Here is a 15,869-nt window from a genome sequence, read left to right as displayed (position 1 = left end):
CGCATTTAACATCTGCTAACCATGTGTATGTGACAAATAAAATTTGATTTGATTTGATTTGAGTCTGTGTGTTCGACCACTTGCAGGAAGACGAGAGGTGAGTGTGTCTCCTTCCACCTCCTCCCTCACACAAAGTTGGCAACACTGACTGAACATCAACACATTCATCAGAAAAAAGCAGATACACTCTATTGAACATTGTGTCTGATAGCCCTGTGAAAGCCCTGTGAAAGCCCTGTGAAAGCCCTGTGAAAGCACTATGAAAGCCCTGTGAAAGCACTATGAAAGCCCTGTGAAAGCCCTGTGAAAGCCCTGTGAAAGCACTATGAAAGCCCTGTGAAAGCGCTATGAAAGCACTACGAAAGCCCTGTGAAAGCACTATGAAAGCCCTGTGAAAGCCCTGTGAAAGCCCTGTGAAGTGCTGTGAAAGCCCTGTGAAGTGCTGTGAAAGCCCTGTGAAAGCCCTGTGAAAGCCCTGTGAAAGCCCTGTGAAAGCCCTGTGAAGTGCTGTGAAAGCCCTGTGAAAGCCCTGTGAAAGCGCTATGAAAGCCCTGTGAAAGCGCTATGAAAGCCCTGTGAAGTGCTGTGAAAGCCCTGTGAAAGCATTCGTGATCATCTGCGTTTGTGTGTAGGGGTGTGTGTATAGGTGTGTGTGTGTGTGTGTGTGTGTGTGTGTGTGTGTGTGTGTGTGTGTGTGTGTGTGTGTGTGTACGTGCGTGTACGTGCGTGTAGGTATGTGTGTGTATGTGTGTGTGTGTGTGTGTGTGTGGAGGTATGTGTGTGTATGTGTGTGTGTAGGTATGTGTGTTTATGTGTGTGTGTGTGTGTGTGTGTGTGGATGTGTGTGTGTGTATGTGTGTGTGTGTGTGTGTGTGGATGTGCGTGTGTGTACGTGCGTGTAGGTATGTGTGTGTATGTGTGTGTGGAGGTATGTGTGTGTGTGTGTGTGTGTATGTGTGTATATGTGTGTGTGTGTGTGTAGGTAGGTATGTGTGTATGTGTGTGTGTGTGTGTGTAGGTATGTGTGTGTGTGTGTGTGTGTGTGTGTGTGTGTAGGTATGTGTGTGTGTGTGTGTGTGTGTGTGTAGGTATGTGTGTGTTTGTAGGTATGTGTGTGTGTGTATGTGTAGGTAGGTATGTGTGTGTGTGTAGGTATGTGTGTGTGTGTAGGTATGTGTGTGTGTGTGTGTGTGTGTAGGTATGTGTGTGTGTGTGTGTGTGTAGGTATGTGTGTGTGTGTAGGTGTGTGTGTGTGTGTGTGTGTGTGTGTGTGTGTGTGTGTGTGTGTGTGTGTGTGTGTGTATGTGTGTGTGTGTAGGAATGTGTGTGTGTATGTGTGTGTGTGTAGGAATGTGTGTGTGTATGTGTGTAGGTGTGTGTGTGTGTGTAGGTATGTGTGTGTGTGTCGGTATGTGTGTGTGTGTCGGTATGTGTGTGTGTGTAGGAATGTGTGTGTGTATGTGTGTGTGTGTGTGTGTAGGTGTGTGTGTGTGTGTAGGAATGTGTGTGTGTGTGTGTATGTGTGTGTGTGTGTGTGTGTATGTGTGTGTGTGTGTGTGTGTGTATGTGTGTAGGTGTGTATCACACCATTGAGTGGGTTGGAGGAAACGGAAGAAGTCTTTCAGCTGATGATGCTGATTACATAACGACATGTTTTACCTCGCTCGTTGCCATGGTAACAGTTTTGAACCATCACCCAAGGCAATTATAACCAAGTATGCATCCCAAATAGCACACTATTCCATATATAGGGCACTACTTTTGACCAGGACACATATGGCTCTGGTCTATAGTAGTACCACTATATAGGGAATAGGGCTCTGGTCTATAGTAGTACCACTATATAGGGAATAGGGTTCTGGTCTATAGTAGTACCACTATATAGGGAATAGGGCTCTGGTCTATAGTAGTACCACTATATAGGGAACAGGGCTCTGGTCTATAGTAGTACCACTATATAGGAATAGGGCTCTGGTCTATAGTAGTGCCACTATATAGGAATAGGGCTCTGGTCTATAGTAGTGCCACTATATAGGGAATAGGGCTCTGGTCTATAGTAGTGCACTATATAGGGAATAGGGCTCTGGTCTATAGTAGTGCCACTATATAGGGAATAGGGTTCTGGTCTATAGTAGTGCCACTATATAGAGAATAGGGCTCTGGTCTAAAGTAGTACCACTATATAGGAATAGGGCTCTGGTCTAAAAAGTAGTACCACTATATAGGGAATAGGGCTCTGGTCTATAGTAGTGCACTATATAGGGAATAGGGCTCTGGTCTATAGTAGTACCACTATATAGAGAATAGGGCTCTGATCGATAGTAGTGTACTATATAGGGAATATGGCTCTGGTCTATAGTAGTGCACTATATAGGGAATAGGGCTCTGATCGATAGTAGTGTACTATATAGGGAATAGGGCTCTGGTCTATAGTAGTACCACTATATAGGGAATAGGGCTCTGGTCTATAGTAGTGCACTATATAGGGAATAGGGCTCTGATCGATAGTAGTGTACTATATAGGGAATAGGGCTCTGGTCTATAGTAGTACCACTATATAGGGAATAGGGCTCTGGTCTAAAGTAGTACCACTATATAGGGAATAGGGCTCTGGTCTATAGTATTGTACTATATAGGGAATAGGGCTCTGGTCTATAGTAGTACCACTATATAGAGAATAGGGCTCTGATCGATAGTAGTGTACTATATAGGGAATATGGCTCTGGTCTATAGTAGTGCACTATATAGGGAATAGGGCTCTGGTCTATAGTAGTACCACTATATAGGGAATATGGCTCTGGTCTATAGTAGTACCACTATATAGGGAATAGGGCTCTGGTCTATAGTAGTACACTATATAGGGAATAGGGCTCTGGTCTATAGTAGTACCACTATATAGGGAATAGGGCTCTGGTCTATAGTAGTGCACCATATAGGGAATAGGGCTCTGGTCTATAGTAGTTCACTATATAGGGAATAGGGTTCTGGTCTATAGTAGTGCACTATATAGGGAATAGGGCTCTGGTCTATAGTAGTACCACTATATAGGGAATAGGGCTCTGGTCTATAGTAGTACCACTATATAGGAATAGGGCTCTGGTCTATAGTAGTGTACTATATAGGGAATAGGGCTCTGGTCTATAGTAGTGCCACTATATAGGAATAGGGTTCTGGTCTATAGTATTGTACTATATAGGGAATAGGGCTCTGGTCTATAGTAGTACCACTATATAGGGAATAGGGCTCTGGTCTATAGTAGTACCACTATATAGGGAATAGGGTTCTGGTCTATAGTATTGTACTATATAGGGAATAGGGCTCTGGTCTATAGTAGTACCACTATATAGGGAATAGGGCTCTGGTCTATAGTAGTACCACTATATAGGGAATAGGGCTCTGGTCTATAGTAGTGTACATATAGGGAATAGGGAATAGGGCTCTGGTCTATAGTAGTGTACTATATAGGAATAGGGCTCTGGTCTATAGTAGTGCACTATATAGGGAATAGGGCTCTGGTCTATAGTAGTACCACTATATAGGGAATAGGGCTCTGGTCTATAGTAGTGCACTATATAGGGAATAGGGCTCTGGTCTATAGTAGTGTACTATATAGGGAATAGGGCTCTGGTCTATAGTAGTGCACTATATAGGGAATAGGGCTCTGGTCTATAGTAGTGTACTATATAGGGAATAGGGCTCTGGTCTATAGTAGTGCACTATATAGGGAATAGGGCTCTGGTCTATAGTAGTACCACTATATAGGGAATAGGGCTCTGGTCTATAGTAGTACCACTATATAGGGAATAGGGCTCTGGTCTATAGTAGTGCACTATATAGGGAATAGGGCTCTGGTCTATAGTAGTGCACTATATAGGGAATAGGGCTCTGGTCTATAGTAGTACCACTATATAGGGAATAGGGCTCTGGTCTATAGTAGTACCACTATATAGGGAATAGGGTTCTGGTCTATAGTATTGTACTATATAGGGAATAGGGCTCTGGTCTATAGTAGTACCACTATATAGGGAATAGGGCTCTGGTCTATAGTAGTACCACTATATAGGGAATAGGGCTCTGGTCTATAGTAGTGTACTATATAGGGAATAGGGGAATAGGGCTCTGGTCTATAGTAGTGCACTATATAGGGAATAGGGCTCTGGTCTATAGTAGTGCACTATATAGGGAATAGGGCTCTGGTCTATAGTAGTGTACTATATAGGGAATAGGGCTCTGGTCTATAGTAGGGCACTATATAGGGAATAGGGCGCCATTTGGGATGCAAGTCTGGCAGAGATTTTAACGACCCTTCACTAGATGAGTAGTCATAAAATCACATCATCAGTACGCAGACTAGACCACAACAACTTCTGACTGAAACAATAGAAGACACTGGAATGTAGTGTGTGTGTGTGTGTGTGTGTGTGTGTGTGTGTGTGTGTGTGTGTATATGTTTGCTCACCTCCAGTCGTTTCACCACCTCTCTGAAGTCTTCTGTGTTGTTACTGACAGACCTCAGAGACACACTCTCCCCTCTCTCATAGAAGATCCTCATGGAGGCGGGGCTCCCCAGCGTCCAGCCAATCACGTCCTTAGTAGCACAGTTAAACACCACGGCCTTGGCCTCCTGATCCAATAGGATGAGGAAGTCGTTGGAGATAGCCAGTAGTGCTTCGAGCTCTCCTCCCGCCCCATGATCCTCGGCGTGGACCGCCCACGTGACCGCGCCGAGGCTCCGAAGCTCCGCCCCCGCGTACGGACGACTCTTCTCCTTCCTCTTGTGAGCCAATGAGATGAAGGGGAATTTCCCGGACGGGTCGATGGGGGTCGACGTGGTGTGGCGCTCTGCCAGGTCTCTCAGGTACTCCTGACGTGTCCGTGTCGCCATGGCGCGAAACTTGTGCGATTTGTGAGCGGCGTTCTCTGCGTTGATGATCTTGGCCAAGAGGAAGTCCCGGAACACGGAGGACTTTGGGAAGGACACGTCCTCTGGGATGGGCGGGCCGAAGGACGGGACGTCACGAGAACGAGTGACCGCCACGCTAAGCAGGCGAAGAGAGAGAGAGACGTTTACGGCATGAATGCACAAGATGGATAAATACTGACACACTGCTAGGATATAATACATTATAAATAACATTAATAAAATGTCAAACAAGGTCTCCCCATCCCCCCCCCTCAACCCATCCCTCCCTCATTCACAACCCATCCCTCCCCCTCTCACCCATCCCTCCCTCCTCCTCTCTCCCATCCCTCCCTCCTCTCTCCCATCCTTGTGGTGTTATCGGGACTAGAGACAGAGCTGTGGTGTTATCGGGACTAGAAACAGAGCTGTGGTGTTATCAGGACTAGAGACAGAGCTGTGGTGTTATCAGGACTAGAGACAGAGCTGTAGTGTTATCAGGACTAGAGACAGAGCTATGGTGTTATCAGGACTAGAGACAGAGCTGTGGTGTTATCAGGACTAGAGACAGAGCTGTGGTGTTATCGGGACTAGAGACAGAGCTGTAGTGTTATCGGGACTAGAGACAGAGCTGTAGTGTTATCGGGACTAGAGACAGAGCTGTGGTGTTATCAGGACTAGAGACAGAGCTGTGGTGTTATCGGGACTAGAGACAGAGCTGTAGTGTTATCGGGACTAGAGACAGAGCTGTAGTGTTATCGGGACTAGAGACAGAGCTGTAGTGTTATCAGGACTAGAGACAGAGCTGTAGTGTTATTGGGACTATAGACAGAGCTGTAGTGTTATCGGGACTAGAGACAGAGCTGCAGTGTTATCGGGACTATAGACAGAGCTGTAGTGTTATCAGGACTAGAGACAGAGCTGTGGTGTTATCGGGACTAGAGACAGAGCTGGGTTATCGGGACAGAGCAGAGCTGTAGTGTTATCGGGACTAGAGACAGAGCTGTAGTGTTATCGGGACTAGAGACAGAGCTGTGGTGTTATCGGGACTAGAGACAGAGCTGTGGTGTTATCGGGACTAGAGACAGAGCTGTGGTGTTTATAGAGACAGAGCTGGGACTAGAGACAGAGCTGTAGTGTTATCGGGACTAGAGACAGAGCTGTGGTGTTATCGGGACTAGAGACAGAGCTGTGGTGTTATCGGGACTAGAGACAGAGCTGTGGTGTTATCGGGACTAGAGACAGAGCTGTAGTGTTATCGGGACTAGAGACAGAGCTGTGGTGTTATCGGGACTAGAGACAGAGCTGTGGTGTTATCGGGACTAGAGACAGAGCTGTGGTGTTATCGGGACTAGAGACAGAGCTGTGGTGTTATCGGGACTAGAGACAGAGCTGTGGTGTTATCGGGACGAGAGACAGAGCTGTAGTGTTATCGGGACTAGAGACAGAGCTGTGGTGTTATCGGGACTAGAGACAGAGCTGTGGTGTTATCGGGACTAGAGACAGAGCTGTGGTGTTATCGGGACTAGAGACAGAGCTGTAGTGTTATCGGGACTAGAGACAGAGCTGTGGTGTTATCAGGACTAGAGACAGAGCTGTGGTGTTATCAGGACTAGAGACAGAGCTGTGGTGTTATCAGGACTAGAGACAGAGCTGTGGTGTTATCGGGACTAGAGACAGAGCTGTGGTGTTATCGGGACTAGAGACAGAGCTGTGGTGTTATCGGGACTAGAGACAGAGCTGTGGTGTTATCAGGACTAGAGACAGAGCTGTAGTGTTATCGGGACTAGAGACAGAGCTGTGGTGTTATCAGGACTAGAGACAGAGCTGTAGTGTTATCAGGACTAGAGACAGAGCTGTAGTGTTATCGGGACTAGAGACAGAGCTGTGGTGTTATCGGGACTAGAGACAGAGCTGTGGTGTTATCGGGACTAGAGACAGAGCTGTGGTGTTATCAGGACTAGAGACAGAGCTGTAGTGTTATCAGGACTAGAGACAGAGCTGTAGTGTTATCGGGACTAGAGACAGAGCTGTAGTGTTATCAGGACTAGAGACAGAGCTGTAGTGTTATCGGGACTAGAGACAGAGCTGTGGTGTTATCGGGACTAGAGACAGAGCTGTGGTGTTATCAGGACTAGAGACAGAGCTGTGGTGTTATCAGGACTAGAGACAGAGCTGTAGTGTTATCGGGACTAGAGACAGAGCTGTGGTGTTATCGGGACTAGAGACAGAGCTGTGGTGTTATCAGGACTAGAGACAGAGCTGTGGTGTTATCAGGACTAGAGACAGAGCTGTAGTGTTATCAGGACTAGAGACAGAGCTGTAGTGTTATCAGGACTAGAAGAGTCCTTTCCTATTCTGTTTTACAGGGACTTTAAGAGACAGAGCCCAAATCACTGACCTGGTTATCAGGACTAGAGACAGAGCTCAACCCTGTTATGGGACTAGAGACAGAGCTGTAGTGTTGTGTGGACTAGAGACAGAGCTGTGGTGTTATCAGGACTAGAGACAGAGCTGTAGTGTTATGTGTGTGTGTGTGTGGACTAGAGACAGAGCTGTGCTATTAGCTGGTGTTATCAGGACTAGAGACAGAGCTGTAGTGTTATCTATAGGACTAGAGACAGTTTTAGCTGTGGTTTACCTTATCAGGACTAGAGACAGATTGCATGTGGTAACCCTTATCAGGACTAAGACAGAGCTGTGGGGTGTTATCGGGACGAGAGACAGAGCTGTAGTGTTATCAGGACTAGAGACAGAGCTGTAGTGTTATCAGGACTAGAGGGGGACAGAGCTGTAGTGTTAGCTAGAGGGGAGACAGAGCTGTAGTGTTATCAGGGGACTAGAGACAGAGCTGTAGTGTTAGCTAGAGGGGGGACTAGTGGACAGAGCTGTAGGTGTTTAGAGGGGGACTAGTCAGGTGGACAGAGCTGTGGTGTTATCAGGGACTAGAGACAGAGCTGTAGTGTTATCAGGACTAGAGACAGAGCTGTAGTGTTAGAGACTGAATGAGTCCTTTCCTATTCTGTTTTACAGCCACAACCTTTAAGTTCCTCTGATAACTAAATTAGCCCAAATCACTGACCTGGTTCACTGACATTTTCTTAGCGAACAAATCGGTCAACCCTGTGGCCGAGCTGAGTGCCTCCGAGCTTCTCGTATGTGGTGTGTGTGCGGGTGTGTGTCAGGTGTGTGCTAGTGGGTGTGTGTCAGGTGTGTGCTAGTGTGTGGTGTGTGTGTGCCGAGTAGGTGTGTCAGGTGGCCGAGCTAGAGGGGTGTGTGTGTGGCCGTAGGGCGTCGTCAGGTGGCCGAGCTGAGGGGTTCGTCAGGTGGCGCTGAGGGGGGTGTGTGTGCCGAGCTAGAGGGGGTGTGTGCCGAGCTAGAGGGTGTTCGTCAGGTGGCCGAGCTAGAGGTGTCTCTCTCTTCAGGGACGAGCTGGGGTTCGTCAGGTGGCCGAGCTAGGGGGGCTGAGGTGGCCGAGCTAGAGGGGGAAAGTCAGGTGGCCGAGCTAGAGGGAAACCGTCTGGATATACATGAGGGGCCTCAGGTGGCCGAGCTAGAGGGGCGTCCTTTAGGTAATAGCTAGAGAGTCAGGTACCGAGCTAACGTCAGGTGGCCGAGCTAGAGGGGGTTTCACGAGCTACCAGGTGGCCGAGCTAGAGGGGGTTTACCTTGTTCGAGCTAGAATAGGTGGTCAACAGCCATTGTCCATCAAATAACCCTTCATCAACAATTTCTGCAGCCCTGTGGGGGGTTCGTCAGGTGGCCGAGCTAGAGGGGGGTTCGTCAGGTGGCCGAGCTAGAGGGGGGTTCGTCAGGTGGCCGAGCTAGAGGGGGGTTCGTCAGGTGGCCGAGCTAGAGGGGGGTTCGTCAGGTGGCCGAGCTAGAGGGGGGTTCGTCAGGTGGCCGAGCTAGAGGGGGTTCGTCAGGTGGCCGAGCTAGAGGGGTTCGTCGAGCAGGTGGCCGAGCTAGAGGGGGTTCGTCAGGTGGCCGAGCTAGAGGGGGTTCGTCAGGTGGCCGAGCTAGGGGGTTCGTCAGGTGGCCGAGCTAGAGGGGGGTTCGTCAGGTGGCCGAGCTAGAGGGGGGTTCGTCAGGTGGTCGAGCTAGAGGGGGGTTCGTCAGGTGGCCGAGCTAGAGGGGGGTTCGTCAGGTGGCCGAGCTAGAGGGGGTTCGTCAGGTGGCCGAGCTAGAGGGGGTTCGTCAGGTGGTCGAGCTAGAGGGGTTCGTCAGGTGGCCGAGCTAGAGGGGGTTCGTCAGGTGGCCGAGCTAGAGGGGGTTCGTCAGGTGGTCGAGCTAGAGGGGGGTTCGTCAGGTGGCCGAGCTAGAGGGGGTTCGTCAGGTGGCCGAGCTAGAGGGGGTTCGTCAGGTGGCCGAGCTAGAGGGGGTTCGTCAGGTGGCCGAGCTAGAGGGGTTTGGTCAGGTGGCCGAGCTAGAGGGGGGTTCGTCAGGTGGCCGAGCTAGAGGGGGTTCGTCAGGTGGCCGAGCTAGAGGGGGGTTCGTCAGGTGGTCGAGCTAGAGGGGGGTTCGTCAGGTGGCCGAGCTAGAGGGGGTTTGGTCTGGTGGCCGAGCTAGAGGGGGGTTCGTCAGGTGGCCGAGCTAGAGGGGGTTCGTCAGGTGGCCGAGCTAGAGGGGGTTCGTCAGGTGGCCGAGCTAGAGGGGGTTCGTCAGGTGGCCGAGCTAGAGGGGGGGGGTTAGAGGGGGTCAGGTGGCCGAGCTAGAGGGGTTTGGTCTGGTGGCCGAGCTAGAGGGGGGTTTGGTCTGGTGGCTGAGCTAGAGGGGGGTTCGTCTGGTGGCCGAGCTAGAGGGGGGTTCGTCAGGTGGCCGAGCTAGAGGGGGGTTCGTCAGGTGGCCGAGCTAGAGGGGGGTTCGTCAGGTGGCCGAGCTAGAGGGGGGTTCGTCAGGTGGCCGTGCTAGAGGGGGTTTGGTCTGGTGGCCGAGCTAGAGGGGGGTTTATCTGGTGGCCGAGCTAGAGGGGGGTTTATCTGGTTTGCCGAATGGTTTCAGGTCTAGCAATTCTCTCAGGTGGCCGATCCCTAGAGGGGGTCTCCCCAGGTGCGAGCTAGAGGGGTTCATCCCCCACTCTGAGCTAGAGGGGGTTTGGTCTGGTGGCCAACTAGGGTTTGGTTCCCATAGCCGAGCTCCCCCAGGTCTCCCCAGGGGGGTTCCAGGTGGCCGAGCTAGAGGGGGTTCCTCCCCTCCCACCCTGAAGGGGTTTGGTCTGGTGGCCGTCTAGAGGGGGTTTATCTCCCCCCCAGCTAGAGGGGGTTTGGTCCGAGCCAAGGGGGGTTTATCTGGTTCCCCCCCACCCTGAATGGTTTGGTCTACTTTCAACTCTTTCCCATCTCTCCCCCCCACCCTGAATGGTTTGGTCTACCAACTCTTTCCCATCTCTCCCCCTCTCTCCTCCCCCCCCACCCTGAACAGTTTGGTCTACCAACTCTTTCCCATCCCTCCCCCTCTCCTCCCCTCCCACCCTGAACGGTTTGGTCTACCAACTCTCTCCCATCCCCCACCCACCCTGAACGGTTTGGTCTACCAACTCTCTTCCCACCCTGAACGGTTTGGTCAACCAACTCTTGGGGGGGGGGGGACTACCTTATGTTCCATGTAGTCAATCTGTTATTCAATGCGTTTCTATAGGCTAATAGCAGTCAGACCAAATTCACATGTTTAATCAAATACATTTTATTTTATTTTTTGATAGCTTAATTAAGGCGTCGTAGAATTCAAAATCAAATAGCTAAATTATCCTTGGTGTGACAATCTTAAAACAATTCCATATGTTAATTGATCCTTGGTGTGACAATCTTAAAACAATTCCATATGTTAATTGGTAGAATCTGGTCGATCACCAAACATTTCTGTTAAAACAACAACGATAAAGCCCTGCCTTCCAATTTGTTGCTTTGTTTGGCGCTGTTGACGGTAGGTGCACTTGATTCATCAGCGCCAGGAAGACACAAAGTGTTACTATTTCGAACCATTTCATACGTCTGAAGGTAAAAGTCTGCCTATCCGGTAGAGAGCAAATCAAGTGCACCTACCGGCCTCCCGCTGGCCAATCAGATAACTGCAGAAACGGTGATCTTTCTCGAGCCAAAAAGGAAGCCTTGAACGCACGGCAAAGATGATAATGTGAGATTTCAAACCTTTTTAACCTCTTCAACCTATGGGGGCGCTATGTCATTATTGGATAAAAAGACGTGCCCGTTTTAAGAGCAATATTTTGTCACGGAAAGATGCTCGACTATGCATGGAATTGACAGCCTTGGAAAGATAAAACTCTGACGTCTCCAAAACTGCAAAGATATTATCTGTGAGTGCCCCAGAACTAATGCTACAGGCGAAACCAAGATGAAGTTTCATTCGGGAAATGCCCCAGATTCTGAAGGCGCTGTGTTCCAATGTCTCCTTATATGGCTGTGAATGAGCCAGCGCTTTCTGTCTATTCCCCGAGGTGTCTGCAGCATTGTGACGTGTTTGTAGGCATATCATTGGAAGATTGACCATAAGAGACTACATTTACCAGGTGTCCCGCCCGGTGTCCTGTGTGCGTAATCTCTAGGTCCATGCGCGTTCCATTTCTTCAGAAGAGAAAGTCAACTGCCACGATGGATTTTATCGTCGATAGATATGTGAAAAACACCTTGAGGATTGATTCTAAACATCGTTTTGCCATGTTTCTGTCGATATTATGGAGTTAATTTGGGAAAAAAATAGCGTTTTAATGACTTAATATATATATATTTTTTTCCCCTTACCCAAACGTGATGAACAAAACGGAGCGATTAGTCGACACAAATAATATTTTTTGTAAAAACGTAACATTTGCTATCTAACAGAGTCTCCTCATTGAAAACATCTGAAGTTCTTCAAAGGTAAATTATTTTATTTGAATGCTTTTCTGGTTTTTGTGAAAATGTTGCACGGTGAAAGAGAGGCATAATACTACGCTAGGCTATCAATGCTGTTACACAAATGCTTGTTTAGCTATGGTTCAAAAGCATATTTTGAAAATCTGAGATGACAGTGTTGTTAACAAAAGGCTAAGCTTGAGAGCAAATAGATTCGTTAACGTTGTGTTATGGTAATACATTTGCGGATAGATTTACAAAATCCTGGATACAGGTTTTTTTTTCGTAGCTAAACGTGACGCAGAAAACGGAGCGATTTGTCCTAAACAAATCATCTTTCAGGAAAAACTGAACATTTGCTATCTAACAGAGTCTCCTCATTGAAAACATCTGAAGTTCTTCAAAGGTAAATTATTTTATTTGAATGCTTTTCTGGTTTTTGTGAAAATGTTGCCTGCTGAATGCTAACGCTAAAATGCTATGTTAGCAATCAATACTGTTACACAAATGCTTGTTTTGCTATGGTTGAGAAGCATATTTTGAAAATCTGAGATGACAGTGTTGTTAACAAAAGGCTAAGCTTGAGAGCAAATAGATTAATTTCATTTCATTTGCGATTTTCATGAATAGTTAACGTTGCGTTATGGTAATGAGCTTGAGGCTGTATTCACGATCCCGGATCCGGGATGGCTAGACGCAAGAAGTTAAAAACCACGACTAGAGAGACACTCAAGGAATACAGCTAGGAGCTGCTGTTTTTATGAGTTCATGTGAAGTTGTTGTTCAGCACATCTTCTCTGGTTGCATGTCTTGTGTTGTACAGATGAGTGTCTGAACTGTGAAGAGACCTCTGGTTGCATGTCTTGTGTTGTACAGATGAGTGTCTGAACGGTGAAGAGACCTCTGGTTGCATGTCTTGTGTTGTACAGATGAGTGTCTGAACTGTGAAGAGACCTCTGGTTGCATGTCTTGTGTTGTACAGATGAGTGTCTGAACTGTGAAGAGACCTCTGGTTGCATGTCTTGTGTTGTACAGATGAGTGTCTGAACGGTGAAGAGACCTCTGGTTGCATGTCTTGTGTTGTACAGATGAGTGTCTGAACTGTGAAGAGACCTCTGGTTGCATGTCTTGTGTTGTACAGATGAGTGTCTGAACTGTGAAGAGACCTCTGGTTGCATGTCTTGTGTTGTACAGATGAGTGTCTGAACGGTGAAGAGACCTCTGGTTGCATGTCTTGTGTTGTACAGATGAGTGTCTGAACGGTGAAGAGACCTCTGGTTGCATGTCTTGTGTTGTACAGATGAGTGTCTGAACTGTGAAGAGACCTCTGGTTGCATGTCTTGTGTTGTACAGATGAGTGTCTGAACTGTGAAGAGACCTCTGGTTGCATGTCTTGTGTTGTACAGATGAGTGTCTGAACTGTGAAGAGACCTCTGGTTGCATGTCTTGTGTTGTACAGATGAGTGTCTGAACGGTGAAGAGACCTCTGGTTGCATGTCTTGTGTTGTTCAACTCTGAGCCAGGAGAGACCTCTGGTTGCATGTCTTGTGTTGTACCGATGAGTGTCTGAACTGTGAAGAGACCTCTGGTTGCATGTCTTGTGTTGTACAGATGAGTGTCTGAACTGTGAAGAGACCTCTGGTTGCATGTCTTGTGTTGTACAGATGAGTGTCTGAACGGTGAAGAGACCTCTGGTTGCATGTCTTGTGTTGTTCAACTCTGAGCCAGGAGAGACCTCTGGTTGCATGTCTTGTGTTGTACCGATGAGTGTCTGAACTGTGAAGAGACCTCTGGTTGCATGTCTTGTGTTGTTCAACTCTGAGCCAGGAGAGACCTCTGGTTGCATGTCTTGTGTTGTACCGATGAGTGTCTGAACGGTGAAGAGACCTCTGGTTGCATGTCTTGTGTTGTTCAACTCTGAGCCAGGAGAGACCTCTGGTTGCATGTCTTGTGTTGTTCAACTCTGAGCCAGGAGAGACCTCTGGTTGCATGTCTTGTGTTGTACAGGTGAGTGTCTGAACGGTGAAGAGACCTCTGGTTGCATGTCTTGTGTTGTACAGATGAGTGTCTGAACGGTGAAGAGACCTCTGGTTGCATGTCTTGTGTTGTACAGATGAGTGTCTGAACGGTGAAGAGACCTCTGGTTGCATGTCTTGTGTTGTTCAACTCTGAGCCAGGAGAGACCTCCATGTCTTGTGTTGTTCAACTCTGAGCCCTCTGGTTGCATGTCTTGTGTTGTACAGATGAGTGTCTGAACGGTGAAGAGACCTCTGGTTGCATGTCTTGTGTTGTACCGATGAGTGTCTGAACTGTGAAGAGACCTCTGGTTGCATGTCTTGTGTTGTACAGGTGAGTGTCTGAACTGTGAAGAGACCTCTGGTTGCATGTCTTGTGTTGTACAGGTGAGTGTCTGAACGGTGAAGAGACCTCTGGTTGCATGTCTTGTGTTGTACAGATGAGTTTCTGAACTGTTGAAGAGACCTCTGTTGCATGTCTTGTGTTGTACAGGTGAGTGTCTGAACGGTGAAGAGACCTCTGGTTGCATGTCTTGTGTTGTACAGGTGAGTGTCTGAACGGTGAAGAGACCTCTGGTTGCATGTCTTGTGTTGTACAGGTGAGTGTCTGAACTGTGAAGAGACCTCTGGTTGCATGTCTTGTGTTGTACAGGTGAGTGTCTGAACGGTGAAGAGACCTCTGGTTGCATGTCTGTTGTTGAGTTTCATGAAGAGTCTGTTGCATGTCTTGTGTTGTACAGATGAGTGTCTGAACGGTGAAGAGACCTCTGGTTGCATGTCTTGTGTTGTTCAACTCTGAGCCAGGAGAGACCTCTGGTTGCATGTCTTGTGTTGTACAGATGAGTGTCTGAACGGTGAAGAGACCTCTGGTTGCATGTCTTGTGTTGTACAGATGAGTGTCTGAACGGTGAAGAGACCTCTGGTTGCATGTCTTGTGTTGTTCAACTCTGAGCCAGGAGAGACCTCTGGTTGCATGTCTTGTGTTGTTCAACTCTGAGCCAGGAGAGACCTCTGGTTGCATGTCTTGTGTTGTTCAACTCTGAGCCAGGAGAGACCTCTGGTTGCATGTCTTGTGTTGTTCAACTCTGAGCCAGGAGAGACCTCTGGTTGCATGTCTTGTGTTGTTCAACTCTGAGCCAGGAGAGACCTCTGGTTGCATGTCTTGTGTTGTTCAACTCTGAGCCAGGAGAGACCTCTGGTTGCATGTCTTGTGTTGTTCAACTCTGAGCCAGGAGAGACCTCTGGTTGCATGTCTTGTGTTGTTCAACTCTGAGCCAGGAGAGACCTCTGGTTGCATGTCTTGTGTTGTTCAACTCTGAGCCAGGAGAGACCTCTGGTTGCATGTCTTGTGTTGTTCAACTCTGAGCCAGGAGAGACCTCTGGTTGCATGTCTTGTGTTGTTCAACTCTGAGCCAGGAGAGACCTCTGGTTGCATGTCTTGTGTTGTTCAACTTTGAGCCAGGAGAGACCTCTGGTTGCATGTCTTGTGTTGTTCAACTCTGAGCCAGGAGAGACTGACATGAATGTTACTGAGGCGCCTTCCCTCCGTGTTCATCTAAGTGCTGCTCTGTTCTGGACCCTCTGAAATGTATCAATGTCCTTATTAGCGGGTCACATGACCACACGACTGAGCACGAGGCCAGCAGTCCAAGAGTGAAAAAATAATTAAAAGTTCATGCCAAGGTCATACCAACAATCATTTTCCTATTTGATTATTAACTTTAAGACCTCGTTAAGTATTAAAATGAAATAATACATATTTTGGGGGATGAAAATCTCAGTGTTCATCTAAGTGCAACATGCTGCTCTGTTCTGGACCCAACTGCAATGTATCTATGTTTGTTCTTCAACTGCACATGACCACACAACTGGGCAGTGGTCCAGGTGCCACAAAACTATGTCCTGTACGACCTGTCGGGTCGACTGAGACGTCAAGAAGGCAGAGCCAGAGAGAGACAGAGCCAGAGAGCCAGAGAGAGACAGAGCCAGAGAGAGACAGAGAGAGACAGAGAGAGACAGAGCCAGAGAAAGACAGAGAGAGACAGAGCCAGAGAGAGACAGAGCCAGAGACAGAGAGAGACAGAGAGAGACAGAGCCAGAGAA

The 15,869-nt window shown here is 48.2% G+C and overlaps 1 pseudogene; it reads right to left on the bottom strand.

The window, feature by feature from the left end:
* The window catches only part of LOC118376513 (signal-induced proliferation-associated 1-like protein 1), a 417,378-nt pseudogene that overhangs the window by 208,621 nt on the left and 192,888 nt on the right, over positions 1-15,869 (bottom strand).

This window comes from Oncorhynchus keta, chromosome 19 (assembly GCF_023373465.1).
Source record: "Oncorhynchus keta strain PuntledgeMale-10-30-2019 chromosome 19, Oket_V2, whole genome shotgun sequence".
NCBI lineage: Eukaryota > Metazoa > Chordata > Actinopteri > Salmoniformes > Salmonidae > Oncorhynchus > Oncorhynchus keta.
The sequence above is the reverse complement of the archived record's forward strand: the minus strand, read 5'-3'. Positions and strand labels throughout refer to the sequence as shown.